A 4,988-nucleotide genomic window follows, 5' to 3' on the forward strand; every position below is an offset into this window, starting at 1 on the left:
CACAGTCATTCCTCAGTAGTATAGTGACAGGCTGCCAGATAATGCTCCTAGCTCACAGTCATTCCTCAGTAGTATAGTGACAGGCTGCCAGATAATGCTCCTAGCTCACAGTCATTCCTCAGTAGTATAGTGACAGGCTGCCAGATAATGCTCCTAGCTCACAGTCATCTCCTCAGTAGTATAGTGACAGGCTGCCAGATAATGCTCCTAGCTCACAGTCATTCCTCAGTAGTATAGTGACAGGCTGCCAGATAATGCTCCTAGCTCACAGTCATTCCTCAGTAGTATAGTGACAGGCTGCCAGATAATGCTCCTAGCTCACAGTCATTCCTCAGTAGTATAGTGACAGGCTGCCAGATAATGCTCCTAGCTCACAGTCATTCCTCAGTAGTATAGTGACAGGCTGCCAGATAATGCTCCTAGCTCACAGTCATTCCTCAGTAGTATAGTGACAGGCTGCCAGATAATGCTCCTAGCTCACAGTCATTCCTCAGTAGTATAGTGACAGGCTGCCAGATAATGCTCCTAGCTCACAGTCATTCCTCAGTAGTATAGTGACAGGCTGCCAGATAATGCTCCTAGCTCACAGTCATTCCTCAGTAGTATAGTGACAGGCTGCCAGATAATGCTCCTAGCTCACAGTCATTCCTCAGTAGTATAGTGACAGGCTGCCAGATAATGCTCCTAGCTCACAGTCATTACTCAGTAGTATAGTGACAGGCTGCCAGATAATGCTCCTAGCTCACAGTCATTCCTCAGTAGTATAGTGACAGGCTGCCAGATAATGCTCCTAGCTCACAGTCATTCCTCAGTAGTATAGTGACGGGCTGCCAGATAATGCTCTAGCTCACAGTCATTACTCAGTAGTATAGTGACAGGCTGCCAGATAATGCTCCTAGCTCACAGTCATTCCTCAGTAGTATAGTGACAGGCTGCCAGATAATGCTCCTAGCTCACAGTCATTCCTCAGTAGTATAGTGACAGGCTGCCAGATAATGCTCCTAGCTCACAGTCATTCCTCAGTAGTATAGTGACAGGCTGCCAGATAATGCTCCTAGCTCACAGTCATTCCTCAGTAGTATAGTGACAGGCTGCCAGATAATGCTCCTAGCTCACAGTCATTCCTCAGTAGTATAGTGACAGGCTGCCAGATAATGCTCCTAGCTCACAGTCATTCCTCAGTAGTATAGTGACAGGCTGCCAGATAATGCTCCTAGCTCACAGTCATTCCTCAGTAGTATAGTGACAGGCTGCCAGATAATGCTCCTAGCTCACAGTCATTCCTCAGTAGTATAGTGACAGGCTGCCAGATAATGCTCCTAGCTCACAGTCATTCCTCAGTAGTATAGTGACAGGCTGCCAGATAAAGAGCCTCTGAAAGGAGCCTTACCTTCTTCATGTTCCCTGAGTGGTCTGAAATACAAAGCACGACACAGCTGAGTGCACAACACTACACACACCTGCAGAAAACATAGTGTCAAAGAAAACACACACACACACACACACACACACACACACACACACACACACACACACACACACACACACACACACACACACACACACACACACACACACTCTCTAGTGGTTCTACCTGAGTTGCGTCCGCAGCCTGGTACTCTTCCCAGACATTCTTTATGAGCGGCCATTCTGCAACGACTACAACGATACCCCTGGAAGAATATCCCCCTGAGAGAGAGAGAGAGAAGGAGGGAGGAGGGAGGGAGAGATAGAGAGAAGGAAGGAGAGAGAGAGAAGAGAGAGAGAAGGAGGGAGCAAGTATAGAGAGAGAAGGAAGGAGAGAGAGAGAAAGAGAGAGAGAAGGAGAGACAGAGAGAGAAGAGGAGGGAGGGAGTATAGAGAGAGAAATTAAAGAGAGAGAGGAGGGAGAGAGAGAGATTAAAGAGAGACAGAGATTAAAGAGAGAGGATGGAGAGAGAGATTAGAGAGAGAGAGGAGAGAGTGAGATTGTGATAAGTCAATCTATCTATCTTTCTATCTATCTGTCTGTATGACGAGTACTATTTGACTATTTAACTAACTACTTAGCAGTCTTATGGGGGTAGAATCTGTTCCGGGCCTTGTTGGTTCCAGACTTGATGCATCGGTACCGCTTGCCATGCAGTAGCTGAGAGAACAGTCTTTGACTTGGGTTGCTGGAATCTGACCATTTTTAGGGCCTTCCTCTGACACCGCCTGGTATAGAGGTCCTGCATGTCAGGCAGCTTGGCCCCAGTGATGTACTGGGTCGTACGCACTACCCTCTATAGGGCCTTCCTCTGACACCGCCTGGTATAGAGGTCCTGGATGTCAGGCAGCTTGGCCCCAGTGATGTACTGGGTCGTACGCACTACCCTCTGTAGGGCCTTCCTCTGACACCGCCTAGTATAGAGGTCCTGGATGTCAGGCAGCTTGGCCCCAGTGATGTACTGGGTCGTACGCACTACCCTCCTAGGGCCTTCCTCTGACACCGCCTGGTATAGAGGTCCTGGATGTCAGGCAGCTTGGCCCCAGTGATGTACTGGGTCCGTACTACCCTCTATGGGCCTTCCTCTGACACCGCCTGGTATAGAGGTCCTGGATGTCAGGCAGCTTGGCCCCAGTGATGTACTGGGTCAGTACGCACTACCCTCTATAGGGCCTTCTCTCTGACACCGCCTAGTATAGAGGTCCTGGATGTCAGGCAGCTTGGCCCCAGTGATGTACTGGGTCGTACGCACTTACCCTCTATAGGGCCTTCCTCTGACACCGCCTGGGTATAGAGGTCCTGGCATGTCAGGCAGCTTGGCCCCAGTGATGTACTGGGTCGTACGCACTACCCTCTGTAGGGCCTTCCTCTGACACCGCCTGGTATAGAGGTCCTGGATGTCAGGCAGCTTGGCCCCAGTGATGTACTGGGTCGTACGCACTACCCTCTGTAGGGCCTTCCTCTGACACCGCCTGGTATAGAGGTCCTGGATGTCAGGCAGCTTGGCCCCAGTGATGTACTGGTCGACGCACTACCCTCTATAGGGCCTTCCTCTGACACCGCCTGGTATAGAGGTCCTGGATGTCAGGCAGCTTGGCCCCAGTGATGTACTGGGTCGTACGCACTACCCTCTGTAGGGCCTTCCTCTGACACCGCCTGGTATAGAGGTCCTGGATGTCAGGCAGCTGGGCCCCAGTGATGTACTGGGTCGTACGCATTACCCTCTATAGGGCCTTGCGGTCGGAGGCCGAGCAGTTTCCATAACAAGAGTTGATGCAGCCAGTCAAGATACTCTCAGTGGTGCAGCTGTTGAACTTTGAGGATCTGAGGAGCTTGTGTGTGTGTGTGTGTGTGTGTGTGTGTGTGTGTGTGTGTGTGTGTGTGTGTGTGTGTGTGTGTGTGTGTGTGTGTGTGTGTGTGTGTGTGTGTGTGTGTACCTGAGGAGCATACTGCAGGCCTTGCAGGAGGTGGTATCTTCAAAAGCAGTGCATCTGGAAGTCATGACTGTTGGCAGTACAGTTCTCTGGACACATGTTGGACCTGTGGATCAATCAAACAATCAAGCAACCAAATAAATCCACCAGTCTGTCAGTCTGTCCATTAGGTCAATCCACCAATCCCTCCCTCCATCCATCCACCAATCCCTCCCTCCATCCATCCATCCAATCCCTCCCTCCATCCACCAATCCCTCCCTCCTCCATCCATCCATCAATCCCTCCCTCCATCCATCCACCAATCCCTCCCTCCTCCATCCATCCCTCTCCCCTCCCCTCCATCCATCCCTCCCCCTCCATCCATCTCCCTCCATCCACCAAATCCCTCCCTCCATCCACCAATCCCTCCCTCCACCATCCATCCATCAATCCCTCCTCCATCCATCCACCAATCCCTCCTCCCTCCATCCACCAATCCCTCCCTCCATCCACCAATCCCTCCCTCCTCCATCCATCCATCAATCCCTCCATCCATCCTTCCACCAATCCCTCCCTCCTTCCCTCCCTCCTCCTCCTCCTTCCACCAATCCCTCCCCTCCATCCACCAATCCCCTCCCTCCCCTCCATCCATCCATCAATCCTCCCTCCATCCTTCCACCAATCCCTCCCCTCCCTCCATCCATCCACCAATCCCTCCCTCCTCCATCCATCCACCAATCCCTCCCCATCCACCAATCCCTCCCTCCATCCACCAATCCCTCCCTCCCTCCTCTTTCCATAATCCCTCCCTCCATCCATCCCTCCCTCCATCCAAATCCCTCCCTCCATCATTCAATCCCTCCGTCCAATCCCTCCCTCCCTCCTTCCCGCAATCCTTCCACCAATCCCTCCCCCTCCTTCATAATCCCTCCCTCCATCCAATCCCTCCTCCTCCAATCCCTCCTCCATCCTTCCACCAAATCCCTCCCTCCCTCCATCCATCCACCAATCCCTCCCTCCCTCATCCATCCACCACCAATCCCTCCATCCACCAATCCCTCCCCTCCCTCCATCCATCCATCAATCCCTCCATCCATCCTTCCACCAATCCCTCCCTCCCTCCCTCCTTCCACCAATCCCTCCCTCCATCCACCAAATCCCTCCCTCCTCCATCCATCCATCAATCCCTCCTCCATCCACCTCCATCCTTCCACCAATCCCTCCCCTCCTCCATCCATCCACCAATCCCTCCACCTCCATCCATCCCCCCTCCTACCAATCCATCCATCCATCCATCAATCCCTCCCTCCATCCACCAATCCCTCCCTCCCTCCATCCATCCATCAATCCCTCCCTCCCTCCATCCATCCATCAATCCCTCCACCAATTCCCTCCCTCCCTCCCTCCATCCATCCACCAATCCCTCCCTCCCTCCATCCATCCACCAATCCCTCCCCCTCCCTCCATCCATCCATCCAATCCCTCCCTCCATCCACCAATCCCTCTCCCTCCTTCACCAATCCATCCACCAATCCCTCCCTCCCTCCATCCATGAACTATTGTATGACTCACAGGGCCATCTCAAACTGCTCCAGCCATTTCTTCT

The 4,988-nt window shown here is 52.6% G+C and overlaps 1 long non-coding RNA gene across 1 annotated transcript; it reads right to left on the reverse strand.

Annotated features, from left to right (window-relative positions):
* Window positions 1-1,311: 1,311 nt before the first annotated feature.
* LOC135537108 (uncharacterized) lies at window positions 1,312-4,988 on the reverse strand. The gene is made up of 4 exons (XR_010455126.1): window positions 4,955-4,988; window positions 3,406-3,508; window positions 1,595-1,689; window positions 1,312-1,413 (listed from the first exon to the last, which is right to left on the reverse strand). It is a non-coding gene; the product is annotated as an uncharacterized LOC135537108 (long non-coding RNA).

This window comes from Oncorhynchus masou, unplaced genomic scaffold (genome assembly GCF_036934945.1).
Source record: "Oncorhynchus masou masou isolate Uvic2021 unplaced genomic scaffold, UVic_Omas_1.1 unplaced_scaffold_7110, whole genome shotgun sequence".
NCBI lineage: Eukaryota > Metazoa > Chordata > Actinopteri > Salmoniformes > Salmonidae > Oncorhynchus > Oncorhynchus masou.